Source organism: Triticum aestivum, chromosome 4A (genome assembly GCF_018294505.1).
Source record: "Triticum aestivum cultivar Chinese Spring chromosome 4A, IWGSC CS RefSeq v2.1, whole genome shotgun sequence".
Taxonomy (NCBI): Eukaryota; Viridiplantae; Streptophyta; class Magnoliopsida; order Poales; family Poaceae; genus Triticum; species Triticum aestivum.
In genome coordinates this window covers 457,426,198-457,441,926 of record NC_057803.1, presented here as the reverse complement: position 1 = coordinate 457,441,926, position 15,729 = coordinate 457,426,198, and positions in this window count along the sequence as shown.

Here is a 15,729-nt window from a genome sequence, read left to right as displayed (position 1 = left end):
AGGAATATTCTCACCTTGCCTATCCCAACTACATCGATGGACTATCCGATCGTACAGTATGCTGACGATACACTCATCGTTCTTCCTGCTATTGATAGCTAGCTCATTGCATTCAAAGAAATGCTTGAAGTCTTTGCCAAATCAACCGGACTAAGGGTGAATTTCAGTAAGTCCTCTTTGATACCCATCAATATGACTGATGACGAGGGCACGCGTGTTGCTGCCTTGCTTGGATGTGATGTTGGTTCCATGCCATTCACTTACCTGGGCCTACCAATGGGTACTTCCCAGCCAACAATTTATGATCTGTTGCCTTTGGTGGATCGTATTGAGAGACGATTATCTGCATCCTCTAGTCTCTTGAATCAAGGAAGCCGGCTCCACCTTTTACAGTCTGTCCTTAGTTCTATGCCAATATATTTCTTGTGCACCCTTTCGCTACCGCAGGGTATCTTGAAGCAGATTGAGCGGATTATGCGACAATGCTTGTGGAGAGGGAACACGGATACGCCCCGGCAATCTTTGGCAGCTTGGGACTTGGTATGTCCAAAATCTTTTGGTGGTCTGGGAGTTATGGACTTGAGCGTTCAAAACGATGCACTGCTCATCAAACATCTTTTTAAGTTCTTCAATAAGATGGATGTACCATGGGTATATCTTATTTGGGACACTTATTACGCCTCTGCGCCCCCCCCCCAAGTCACGCAAAGCTGCGGTTCTTTCTGGTGGAGAGATGTTTTCAAGCTGTATGATAAGTATTGCAAGTTGGCAGTCCCACTAGTTCGATCGGGGGATACGGTGATCTTCTGGCTTGACCGTTGGCAACTTGGCAACAATACGGTTAGCATGCAACATCAGTTTTTGAGGCTCCACTCCTTTGTGATCGACGACACTCTAACAGTCAAGGATATTCTGGAGCTACCAGACCCAACTGACAATCTCCATCTGCCACTGTCTGCTCAGGCCTTTGAGGAGTTTAATCAACTTCAGGCGTTGCTTACTATGGTTAATCTTCAAGATGGGCAAAATGATGTCTGGAAATGGCCTTCCAAGTCCGGGGACTACCAGTCCAGGATTTATTGCTTGTCATGCTTTTCGGACACAATGGTTGATCCCATATTCAGGTGGATTTGGAAATGTTCTTGTACTATGAAGTTTAAGGTTTTTGGGTGGCTCCTTTTGATGGATCGCCTAAACACTAGAGACATGATGCAGCGGCGGCATTGGATTATCAAGGATGACACTTGTGTTCTATGTCACTTGGCATCACATGAGGACAGAACCCATCTCTTCTTCGCTTGCAATTTTAGCCAGCGTATCTGGAACTACCTGGGTATTTCGTGGAATCCTCAACCAAACCAGACCACTTATGACATGGCTTCTGATGCTAGGAGGGATTTTGGACATCCTTTTTTCTCTGAGATAGTGTTCACTGCCACTTGGAATATTTGGACACAAAGAAATGGGAAGATCTTCAGGAATGAATCACCTTCTTTCAGGGCATGGAGGAGGAATTTTTTGCATGACATTTCTCTTTTAGCACATAGAATCAAATGTAAATATAGGAATAGTCTAATCTCTTGGATAGCTTCCTTACCCAAATCATTTCTTTTGTAAGTATTACTCTCTCCTCCTCTCTCTTAACTTTGTAACTTTGTACACTTTGGCTCTGTGGTTTAATAAAAGACTGTGAGGTTGTTGCCTTGCAGTACATAGTCAAAAAAACTTTACTTGGAGCTATATTTTTATTCACCACATGATATGTGTTTTGCTTGGAGCGTCTTGTATGATTTGAGCCTTTATTTGTTAGTTTTACACAATCATCTTTGCTGCACACACCTTTTGAGAGAGACACACATGATTCAGAAATTATTAGAATACTCTATGTGCTTCACTTATATCTTTTGAGTTATATAGTTTTGCTCTAGTACTTCACTTATATCTTTTAGAGCATGGTGGTGGATTTGTTTTATAGAAACTATTGATCTCTCATGATTCACTTAGATTATTTTTGAGAGTCTTAAATAGCATGGTAATTTGCTTAAATAATCCTAATATGCTAGGTATACTAGATTAATAATAAAATTCTCTTATGAGTGTGTTGAATACTATGAAAAGTTTGAAACTTGATAATTGTTTTGAGATATGGAGATGGTGATATTAAAGTTGTGCTAATTGACTAGTTGTGAATTTGAGAAATAGTTGTGTTGAAGTTTGTGATTCCCGTAGCATGCACGTATGGTGAACCGTTATGTGACGAAGTCGGAGCATGCTTTATTTATTGATTGTCTTCCTTATGAGTGGCGGTCGGGGGCGAGCGATGGTCTTTTCCTACCAATCTATCCCCCTAGGAGCATGCGCGTAATACTTTGCTTCGATAACTTGTAGATTTTTGCAATAAGTATGTGAGTTCTTTATGACTAATATTGAGTCCATGGATTATACGCACTCTCACCCTTCCACCACTGCTAGCCTCTCTAATATCGTGCACTGTTCGTCGTTATCATACACCCACCATATACCTTCCTCAAAACAGCCACCATACCTACCTATTATGGCATTTCCATAGCCATTCCGAGATATATTGCCATGCAACTTTCCACCATTCCGTTTATTATGACACACTCCATCATTGTCATATTGCTTTGCATGATCATGTAGTTGACATTGTATTTGTGGCAAAGCCACCGTTCATAATTCTTCCATACATGTCACTCATGAGTCATTGCATATCCCGGTACACCGCCGGAGGCATTCATATCATTGTTGAGGAAATCGTTAACTGGTAGCTGCTCGGTTGGCTAGCGAGTAGGGGATTAATCGGCTAATCGGCAAGTTAATCGGCCATTTAATCAATTAATCAGATGATTTTTCGGTTTATCGGCTACTCGGTGACCCTATGAGTAGGGATTAATCGGCCAGTTAACTGGTTAATCAGATGAATTCTTGAACAGGGATTCATATAGAGTCATATCTTGTTCTAAGTATTGAGTTGTAATTCATGAGTTGTAAGAAAATAAAAGTGTGATGATCATCATTATTAGAGCATTGTCCCAGTGAGGAAAGTATGATGGACACTATGATTCCCCCACAAGTCGGGATGAGACTCCAGACGAAAAATAATAATAAAAAGAGGCCATAAAAAAGAAAAGGCCCAAATAAAAAAATATGAGAGAAAAGGAGAGAAGGGACAATGCTACTATCCTTTTACCACACTTGTGCTTCAAAGTAGCACCATGATCTTCATCATAGAGAGTCTCCTATGTTATCACTTTCATATACTAGTGGGAATTTTTCACTATAGAACTTGGCTTGTATATTCCAATGATGGGCTTCCTCAAAATGCCCTAGGTCTTCGTGAGCAAGCAAGTTGGATGCACACCCACTTAGTTTCTTTTTGAGCTTTCATATACTTATAGCTCTAGTGCATCCGTTGCATGGCAATCCCTACTCACTCACATTGATATCTATTGATGGGCATCTCCATAGCCCGTTGATACGCCTAGTTGATGTGAGACCATCTTCTCCTTTTTGTCTCCTCCACAACCACCATTCTATTCCACCTAAAGTGCTATGTCCATGGCTCACGCTCATGTATTGCGTGAAGATTGAAAAAGTTTTGAGAATGTCAAAAGTATGAAACAATTGCTTGGCTTGTCATCGGGGTTGTGCATGATTTAAATACTTTGTGTGGTGAAGATAGAGCATAGCAAGACTATATGATTTTGTAGAGATAACTTTCTTGGACCATGTTATTTTGAGAAGACATAATTGCTTAGTTAGTATGCTTGAAGTATTATTATTTTTATGTCAATATTAAACTTTTGTCTTGAATCTTTCAGATCTAAATAATCATGCCACAATTAAGAAGAATTACTATGAAATTATGCCTAGTAGCATTCCACATCAAAAAATCTGTTCCATGCTATATTATCTACTGTTTTGGACATTATTGGGCTTTATTATCCACTTTTATATTATTTTTGGGACTAAGCTATTAACCGGAGGCCCAGCCCAGAATTGCTGGTTTTTTGCCTATTTTAGGGTTTTGAAGAAAAGGAATATCAAATGGAGTCCAAACGGAATGAAACCTTCGGGAACGTGATTTTTGGAACGAACAAGATCCAGGAGACTTGGACCCTACGTCAAGGCCACGAGATAGGGGGCGCGCCTACCCCCTAGGTGCGCCCTCCACCCTCTTGCGCCCCATGTTGCTCCACCGACGTACTTCTTCCTCCTATATATACCTACGTACCCCCAAACGATCAGATACGGAGCCAAAACCCTAGTTCCACCGCCGTAACTTTCTGTATCCACGATATCCCATCTTGGGGCCTGTTCCCGAGCTCCGCCGGAGGGGGCATCGATCACGGAGGGCTTCTACATCAGCACCATAGCCTCTCCAATGAAGTGTGAGTATGTTACCTCAGACCTTCGGGTCCATAGTTATTAGCTAGATGGCTTCTTCTCTCTTTTTGGATCTCAATACAAAGTTCTCCCCCTCTCTTGTGGAGATCTATTCGATGTAATCTTCTTTTGCGGTGTGTTTGTTGAGACCGATGAATTGTGGGTTTATGATCAAGTTTATCTATGAACAATATTTGAATCTTCTCTGAATTCTTTTATGTATGATTGGTTATCTTTGCAAGTCTCTTCAAATTATCAGTTTGGTTTGGCCTACTAGATTGATCTTTCTTGCAATGGGAGAAGTGCTTAGCTTTGGGTTCAATTTTGCGATGTCCTTTCGCAGTGACAGTAGGGGCAGCAAGGCACGTATTGTATTGTTGCCATCGAGGATAACAAGATGGTTTTTTTATCATATTGCATGAATTTATCCCTCTACATCATGTCATCTTGCTTAAGGCGTTACTCTATTCTTATGAACTTAATACTCTAGATGCATGCTGGATAGCGGTCGATGTGTGGAGTAATAGTAGTAGATGCAGGCAGGAGTCGGTCTACTTGTCTCGGGCGTGATGCCTATATACATGATCATACCAAGATATTCTCATAACTATGCTCAATTCTATCAATTGCTCAACAGTAATTTGTTCACTCACTGTAAAATACTTATGCTCTTGAGAGAAGCCACTAGTGAAACCTATGGCCCCCGGGTCTATCTTCATCATATTAATCTTCCAATACTTAGTTATTTTCATTGCCTTTTATTTTACTTTGCATCTATATCATAAAAATACCAAAAATATTATCTTATCATATCTACCAGATCTCACTCTCGCAAGTGACCGTGTAGGGATTGACTACCCCTTATCGCGTTGGTTGCAAGGATTTATTTGTTTTGTGTAGGTGTGAGGGACTTCTACGTCTTGAACTTGCGTTGGTTTTCCCCGAAGAGGAAGGGATGATACAGTAGAGTAGCGTAAGTATTTGAGAACCAAGGTATCAATCCAGTAGGAGCCCACGCTCAAGTCCCTCGTACCTGCACAAAGCGATAGCTACTTGCAACCAACGCGATTAGGGGTTGTCAAGCCCTTCACGGTCACTTACGAGAGTGAGATCTGATAGATATAATATTTTTGGTATTTTTGGTATAAAGATGCAAAGTAAAAAGTAAAAGCAAAGTAAAAAAGCAAAACAAGATTAAAGTGATGGAGATTGATATGATGAGAATAGACCCGGGGGCCATAGGTTTCACTAGTGGCTTCTCTCAAGATCATAAGTATTCTATGGTGGGTGAACAAATTACTGTTGAGCAATTGACAGAATTGAGCATAGTTATGAGAATATATAGGCATGATCATGTATATAGGCATCACGTCCGTGACAAGTAGATCGAAACGATTCTGCATCTACTACTATTACTCCACTCATCGACCGCTATCCAGCATGCATCTAGAGTATTAAGTTAAAAATAGAGTAACGCCTTAAGTAGGATGACATGATGTAGAGATATAAATTCATGCAATATGAAATAAACCCCATCTTGTTATCCTCGATGGCAACGATACAATACGTGCCTTGCTGCCCCTTCTGTCACTGGGTAAGGACACCGCAAGATCGAACCCAAAGCTAAGCACTTCTCCCATGGCAAGAACTACCAATCTAGTTGGCCAAACCAAACGGATAATTCGAAGAGACTTGCAAAGATAACCAATCATACATAAAAGAATTCAGAGAAGATTCAAATATTATTCATAGATAGACTTGATCATAGACCCACAATTCATCGATCTCAACAAACACACCGCAAAAAGAAGATTACATCGAATAGATCTCCACAAGAGAGGGGGAGAACTTTGTATTGAGATTCAAAGAGAGAGAAGAAGCCATCTAGCTACTAACTATGGACCCGAAGGTCTGAGGTAAACTACTCACACTTCATCGGAGGGGCTAGGATGATGTAGCAGCCCTCCGTCATGACGGCCCTCTTCCAGCGGAGCTCCGGAACAGGCCCCAAGATGGGATCTCGTGGATACAGAAAGTTGCGGCGGTGGAATTATGATTTTTGCTCCTGTTCTGATGGTTTGGGGGTACGTGTGTATATATAGGAGGAAGAAGTATGCCGGAGGAGCAACGAGGGGCCCACAAGGCAGGGGGGCGCGCCCTAGGGGGGGCGCGCCCCCGCCCTCGGGTCCGCCTCTTTTGTTCCTTGGAGCAGGGTCCAAGTCTCCTGGATCACGTTCGGTGAGAAAATCACATTCCCGAAGATTTTATTCCGTTTGGACTCCGTTTGATATTCCGTTTATCCAAAACACCGAAATAGGAAAAAAACAGCAATTCTGGGCTGGGCCTCCGGTTAATAGGTTAGTCCCAAAAATAATATGAAAGTGGAAAATAAAGCCCAATATAGTCCAAAACAGTAGATAATATAGCATGGAGCAATCAAAAATTATAGATACGTTGGAGACGTATCAGGGACTCGCGCGTAGCCTCCTACTGGATTGATACCTTGGTTCTCAAAAACTGAGGGAAATACTTACGCTACTTTGCTGCATCACCCTTTCCTCTTCAAGGGAAAACCAACGCAGTGCTCAAGAGGTAGCAACAGGTCACCCGAGAAGAAGAGGAGAATGCTCTAAAGAGAGGAAATGATAAGTTTTGTTGTTTTGTTTTAAGAGCACGGGAGTTGATATGTAGTCTCCTGACTTATTTGTATTAATTCTACTATGTTTATGGCCAGAGCACTCATGATTTTATAGACACGTATATTTTTAAACAGAAGCCTATGTATTTTTTGCTCAAACAGTCACCGGAAAGTGCACATATTTTCAATGCGTACATGATTTAAAATGGGTCTTTGTGAAAATGGTAGCAAATATTTTGTGCTATCAACTTAAAATGTGTATATACATCTCATTGTAGACAACAATCAACCATGTTTCCTATTAAATGTGATTGAGCCATGGATATTTTTTTCCTCATGCACATGGATTTAGGGTGCCTCTGCGCCATTTGGCGCAACAAGCCCTATTTTCCCTAACTAATAAGAGATTAAATTTGTTGTCATATGTGCTTGTCCGTAACAAAATCTACTAAGCCATGGATTTCTTTTCGTCGCTAACTTGGAATCATTAGGTCTCTGCACCATTTGGCGCAACGGGTTTCACAACATGATAACCATATTGTCAATATAGAATTCTACTACAAATATCAAATAGGTCCTTGCAAAATGAAACTATTTTCATCGACAACATGGCTTTAGCGGGTCTCTGCGCCAGTTGGCGCAACGGGTCAACTAGTTACTGAATAAAGTCATGACCTCTCCAAATCCACCTCTATAATTATCACAATAAGATTCAACATCCTCCAAAATAGTGGGATCATCACTTCCTAAAGTTGACACTCTTCCAAACTCACTTTCATCGATATAATCATCATAAATAGGAGGCATTCTATCATCAAAATAAATTTGCTCATCAAAACTTGGGGGACAAAAAATATCATCTTCATCAAACATAGCTTACCCAAGCTTGTGGCTTTGCATATCATTAGCATCATGGATATTCAAGGAATTCATACTAACAACATTGCAATCATGCTCATCATTCAAATATTTAGTGCCAAACATTCTAATGCATTCTTCTTCTAGCACTTGAGCACAATTATTGGAATCCTTATTCTCACGAAAGAGATTAAAAAGATGAAGCATATGAGGTATCCTTAATTCCATTTTTTGTAGTTTTCTTTTATAAACTAAACTAGTGATAAAACAAGAAACAAAAAGATTCGATTGCAAGATCTAAATATATACCTTCAAGCGCTAACCTCCCCGGCAACGGCGCCAGAAAAGAGCTTGATGTCTACTACACAACCTTCTTGTAGACGTTGTTGGGTCTCCAAGTGCAGAGGTTTGTAGGACAGTAGCAAATTTCCCTCAAGTGGATGACCTAAGGTTTATCAATCCGTGGGAGGCGTAGGATGAAGATGGTCTCTCCCAAACAACCCTGCAACCAAATAACAAAGAGTCTCTTGTGTCCCCAACACATGCAATACAATGGTAAATTGTATAGGTGCACTAGTTCGGCGAAGAGATGGTGATACAAGTGCAATATGGATGGTAGATATAGGTTTTTGTAATTTGAACATATAAAAACAGCAAGGTACCTAATGGTAAAAGTGAGCACAAACGGTATTGCAATGCTAGTAAACAAGGCCTAGGGTTCATACTTTCACTAGTGCAAGTTCTCTCAACAATAATAACACAATTGGATCATATAACTATCACTCAACATGCAACAAAGAGTCACTCCAAAGTCACTAATAGCGGAGAACAAACGAAGAGATTATTGTAGGGTACGAAACCACCTCAAAGTTATCCTTTCTGATCGATCTATTTAAGAGCCCGTAGTAAAATAACACGAAGCTATTCTTTTCGTTCAATCTATCATAGAGTTCGTACTAGAATAACACCTTAAGGCACAAATCAACCAAAACCCTAATGTCACCTAGATACTCCAATGTCACCTCAAGTATCCGTGGGTATGATTATATGATATGCATCACACAATCTCAGATTCATCTATTCAACCAACACAAAGTACTTCAAAGAGTGCCCCAAAGTTTCTACCGAAGAGTCAAGACAAAAATGTGTGCCAGCCCTATGCATAAGTTCACGAGGTCACGGAACTCGCAAGTTGATCACCAAAACATACATCAAGTGGATCACATGATATCCCATTGTCACCACAGATAAGCACGTGCAAGACATACATCAAGTGTTCTCAAATCCTCAAAGACTCAATCCGATAAGATAACTTCAATGGGAAAACTCAATTCATCACAAGAGAGTAGAGGGGGAGAAACATCATAAGATCCAACTATAATAGAAAAGCTCGCGATACATCAAGATCGTATCACCTCAAGAACACGAGAGAGAGAGAGAGAGAGAGATCAAACACATAGCTACCGGTACATACCCTCAGCCCCGAGGGAGAACTACTCCCTCCTCATCATGGAGAGCACCGGGATGATGAAGATGGCCACCGGAGAGGGATTCCCCCCTCCGGCAGGGTGCCAGAAGGAGTCTAGATTGGTTTTCGGTGGCTACGGAGGCTTCTGGCGACGGAACTCCCGATCTATTCTGCTCCTCGATGTTTTTAGGGTATATGGACATATATAGGCGAAAGAAGTCGGTCAGGGGAGCCACGAGAGGCCCACGAGGGTGGGGGCGTGCCTCCCTGCCTCATGCCTCCCTCAAAGCTTCCCTGACGTCTACTCCAAGTCGCATGGATTGCTTCTGTTCCAAAAATAAGTTTCGTGAAGTTTCAGGTCAATTGGACTCCGTTTGATTTTCCTTTTCTGCGATACTCTAAAATAAGGAAAAAACAAAAACTGGCACTAGGCTCTAGGTTAATAGGTTAGTCCCAAAAATCATATAAAATAGCATATAAATGCATATAAAACATCCAAGGTTGATAATATAATAGCATGGAACAATAAAAAATTATAGATACATTGGAGATATATCAAATATCTTATGGAAAAGAAAGATGCTAAACCTAGACTTATTCGATGGGTTCTCTTCTTACAAGAATTTGATTTACATATCATTGATAGAAAAGGAGCTGAGAACCCAGTAGCTGATAATTTGTCTAGGCTTGAAAATTTGCCTGATGACCCACTACCTATTGATGATAGTTTTCTTGATGAGCAGTTAGCCGCAATAAATGTTGCTCAAAGTACTCCTTGGTATGCTGACTATGCTAATTACATTGTTGCTAAATATTTACCACCTAGATTTACTTACAAACAAAATAAAAAATTCTTCTATGATTTAATACATTACTTTTGGGATGACCCACATCTTTATAAAGAAGGAGTAGATGGTATTATTAGACGTTGTGTACCTGAGCATGAACAGGGACAAATCTTACGGAAATGTCACTCCGAAGCTTATGGCGGGCATCATGCTGGAGATAGAACTGCTCATAAGGTATTGCAGTCGGGATTTTATTGGCCCACTCTCTTCCAGGATGCCCATAAGTTTGCCTTATCTTGTGATGAATGTCAAAGAATAGGTAATATCGGTAAGCGTCAAGAAATACCTATGAATTATTCACTTGATGTTGAACCATTTGATGTTTGGGGATTTGATTACATGGGACCTTTTCCTTCCTCTAATGGGTATACACATATTTTGGTTGTTGTTGATTATGTTACTAAATGGGTAGAAGCTATTCCAACCAGTAGTGCTGATCACAACACCTCTACTAAAATGCTTAAGGAAGTTATTTTCCTGAGGTTTGGAGTCCCTAGATATTTAATGACTGATGGTGGCTCACACTTTATTCATGGTGCTTTTCGTAAAATGCTTGCCAAGTATGATGTTAACCATAGAATTGCATCACCTTATCATCCTCAGTCTAGTGGTCAAGTTGAACTTAGCAATAGAGAAATAAAATTAATTTTGCAAAAGACTGTCAATAGGTCCGGGAAGAATTGGTCTAAGAAATTAGATGATGCACTTTGGGCTTATAGAACAGCATATAAAAATCCTATGGGTATGTCTCCTTATAAAATGGTTTATGGAAAAGCTTGTCATTTGCCTCTTGAGTTAGAACATAAAGCATATTGGGCAATCAAAGAACTCAATTATGATTTCAAACTTGCTAGTGAAAAGAGGTTATTTGATATTAGCTCTTTAGATGAATGGAGAACCCAAGCTTATGAAAATGCAAAATTATTCAAAGAAAAAGTAAAAAGATGGCATGACAAAAGAATCCAAAAGCGTGAGTTTAAAGTAGGAGAATATGTTCTTTTGTACAACTCTCGTTTCAGATTCTTTGCAGGAAAACTCCTCTCAAAATGGGAAGGTCCCTATGTTATCGAGGAGGTTTACCTGTCCGGAGACATCAAATAAATAATTCCGAAGGTACTAACCTGAAGGTTGTCAATGGATAACGAATAAAGCATTATATCTCAGGTACGCCTATTAATGTTGAAAGTAATGTTATCCGAACTTCGACACCGAAAGAACACATAAAAGAGTCCTTCCGGAACACTCCAGAATCGTGAAAATAAGGAGGTACCTGATACGGTAAGTAAACAGACTCCGAAAATCCACAAAAATATTTTTTATCAGTTTTGTAATATATATATTTTTGGAAATAAAAAAACTTCCAGGATTGCCTGGCACGCCCAGGTGTGTTGGGCCCACCTCGGACACCTTCCGGACTCCATTTTTTTACCGTATGCTTGTCCTCCAAGATAAAAAAATCTATATATGCTTCCCGAACCTGTTGATCACCGTATCCTGAAGAAATCCTCTGTTCTCTTTTCTTACTGTTTCCAGTCAGATTTATCAAGCCAGGCATCATGTCTTCCAGCTCCTCCAACAACATGGAAGAAGATGCTTGGTTGATGAAGATCGAGATGAAGCGGGAGGAGCCTACGGACACCGTCAAAGGAGACAAGGGAAAGAAAGCTACCATAGATCCATCCCCGGTGGGAGCATAAGCACTATTGGCCGAGGAGGAAGAAGATATCCTTAAGCCCTACCTTACTCACCTTACTCTTGCTGAGATTGAATCTTTTCGCGTCATTGAAATAGTTCACATACAAAATAAGTATCTCACTCGCGAAAATATTCTGCATCAAGAGCATATCATCCATCTCCGGAGCGTCATCCGTCGATTGGAGAATCCCTTGATCCTTAAAGACAGGATCACTTCATCACCATCATCTTCTTCTTCATCACCAAAGGAGAATTGAGTATCGGGTATGGGCACTCCCCTTGGTGCTTCCGCCAAGCTTGGGGGAGGTGCCCCGGTATCGTATCACCCCACTATCCTTTTTTCTTTTACTTATTTTAGTTCTATCTTTTTGCTTTAGATGAATAAAAGTTTAGTTCGATCCTTTCTTCTTTGAGAGTTTGCTTAGTGATCTATCCTTGTAACCGTGTGCAAGTTATATAATAAAGTTAGTTCGAGTTTTTGCTTTCTTTACTTTCATATTGCAAATTAAAGAAAATAAAATAAATGAAAGAAATAAATAAAGAAAGGAGGAATATCATGTACTAATCCTATGGTAGGCGATGACACCACATAAGGAAAAGTATAAGTAGAAAATTTTATTAGAGATTGACAAACATAGCATTAGTCAATGATGCAACTCATGAAAGAATCAATAAGGGAAGAGAATATTCACATATAAATATACTATCCTAGAAATCTTTTGTGATTGTGAGCCCTCGTCAAAATATTATATGCCAAAATTGTTGATGTTGGACAAGGAAGACAACTTAATGATTTATGTTTGTTTATATTCACATAGAAGTCATATTGTCATAGATCCTTCAACATGTGGTGCTTGCCCCCTATCTTTTCTAGCCAAAAACCCCGCACTAAGTAGAGATACTACTTGTGCATCCAAAAACCCTTAAACCCAAATCTTATTTTCAAGTGTCCACCATACCTACCTAGGGATTGAGCAAGATCCCTCAAGTAAGTTGTCATCGGTGCAAAAAGGCAATAAAAATTGCTTCTAAGAGTGTGAGATCATTTAGTGTAAGAGAAAATTGAGTGTTGCACGAACTTGTGATGGTGAAGAATAAAAGCGGCAGACTGCATAATAAAGGTCGCTATTACAAGGGGCAACATAATGTGACGTTCTTTTGCACTAAGAGCTTGAGCATACAAACAAATAAGCGCATGGCAACCTCTGCTTCCCTCTGCGAAGGGCCTATCTTTTACTTTTATGTATTTACTTTTATGCAAAGAGTCAAAGTTTTCCTTCTATTCCTTTTTATTTTTCTCCTTTTGCAAGCATCATGTGGCGAGGAAAGATCTAGGCACATATGTCTAGTTGAATATAGATAGCATGAGTTATTATTGTTGACATCACCCTTGAGGTGAATATGTTGGGAGGCGAAACTATAAGCCCCTATCTTTCTATGTGTCCGGTTGAAACGTTTTGCTCATGTGTGCGAGGTGAGTGTTAGCAATCATAGAAGACTATATGATGGTTGAGTATGTGGACTTGACCAAAGGCTCCGATACATGACCCTTCCTGAAAAGATGATGAATTGTAGTTGCAAAGTTGACTGAGAACATAGTTTGTTGGTTTTTAATAGAGTTTTTGCTTTATACTTCGATTGTGTGATGAATTGTTACTTATTCATGAGAAGTATATGATAAAAGTTCTATGATAAGAGTCCTATTTTAATTTTATTGCTGTTATCAAAATCAACATGATGCTTCTATGTCCGTATTTTGTTTTTATCAACACCTCTCTCTCTCTCTCAAAGCATGTGGACATGTTTTTCGATTTCGGTTTTCGCTTGAGGACAAGCGAGTTCTAAGCTTGGGGGAGTTGATACGTCCATTTTGCATCATGTTTTCTTACTGTTATTTATGATGTTTTTATCCATAATAAATCTTTTTGGAGTAATTCTAATGCCTTTTCTCTCATAATATGCAAATTATACACCAAGAGGGAGAATTCCGGCAGTTGGAAATCTGGATCTGAAAAAGCTACGTCAGGCTACATATTCTGCACAACTCCAAATGAGCTGAAACTTCATGAGGATTTTTTATGGAATATATGAGGAATATTGGAGCCAATAAGTACCAGAGGGGGCTCACTAGGTGGGCACAACCCACCTGGGCGCGCCAGGGAGCCCAAGCACGCCCTGGTGGGTTGTGCTCTCCTCGGCCCACCTTCGGTGCTCATCTTCTGGTATATAAGTCATTTTGACCTAGAAAAAATGAGGGGAGGACTTTCGGGATGAAGCGCCGCCGCCTCGAGGCGGAACTTGGGAAGGAGCACTTTTGCCCTCCGGCGGAGCGATTCCGCCGGGGGAACTTCCCTCCCAGAGGGGGAAATCATCGTCGTCATCATCACCAACAACTCTCCCATCTTGGGGAGGGCAATCTCCATCAACATCTTCAACATCACCATCTCATCTCAAACCCTAGTTCATCTCTTGTGTTCAATCTTGTTATCGGAACTATAGATTGGTGCTTGTGGGTGACTAGTAGTGTTGATTACATCTTGTAGTTGATTACTATATGGTTTATTTGGTGGAAGATTATATGTTCAGATCCAATATGCTATTTAATACCCCTCTGATCTTGAGCATGTTTACCATTTGTGAGTAGTTACTTTTGTTCTTGAGGTCACGGGAGAAATCATGTTGCAAGTAATCATGCGAACTTAATATGTGTTCGATATTTTGATAGTACGTATGTTGTGATTCCCTTAGTGGTGTCATGTGAACATCAACTACATGACACTTCACCATATTTGGGCCTAACGGAATGCATTGTGGAGTAGCAATTAGATGATGGGTTGCGAGAGTGACAGAAGCTTAAACCCCAGTTTATGGGCAATTCCATAAGGGACCGATTGGATCCAAAAGTTTAATGCTATGGTTAGAATTTATTTTTAATACTTTTCTCGTAGTTGTGGATGCTTGCGGGAGGGTTAATCATAAGTAGGAGGTTTGTTCAAGTAAGAACAACACCTAAGCACCGGTCCATCCACATATCAAATATCAAAGTAGTGAACACAAATCGAACCAACATGATGAAAGTGACTAGATGAAATTCCCGTGTACCCTCAAGAACGCTTTGCTCATCATAAGAGACCATTCTGGACTGTCCTTTGCCTCAAAAGGATTGGGCTACCTTGCTGCACTTTTGTTACTACTACCGTTACTTGCACGTTACAAATTATCTTGCTATCAAACTACTTCGCTACTTACAATTTCAGCACTTGCAGACATTACCTTGCCGAAAACCACTTGCCATTTCCTTCTGCTCCTCGTTGGGTTCGACGCTCTTACTTATCGAAAAGATCTACAACTGATCACCTATACTTGTGGGTCATCAAATAACATGCCCTTCAATATTATCGACCAAGAGATCTTTAACCATAGTAATACTAGGTTCAACTTTAATTTGTTCAGGGGGTATAGGTGTTATAGTATAACTCTTACGAACCACAATTGAAGCTTTAGCATGATCCTTTATTCTAATAAGAAAAGGTGGTTTCTCAATATAAGCAGTAGGAATAATAGGATTAACATTATAAGTAATAGTTTATTCTTCAACTTTAATGGGTTCTACTACTTTCACTTCAATGGGAGGATTATATTTAAACCACTTCTCCTTAGGGAGATCAACATGAGTAGCAAAAGATTCACAAAAAGAAGCTACCATCTCATAGTCAAATCCATACTTAGTGCTAAAATCACGAAAAGCATCGGTATCCATAAAAGATTTAACACAATTAAACTTAAGGTTTATACCTGACTCCTTACCTTCGTCG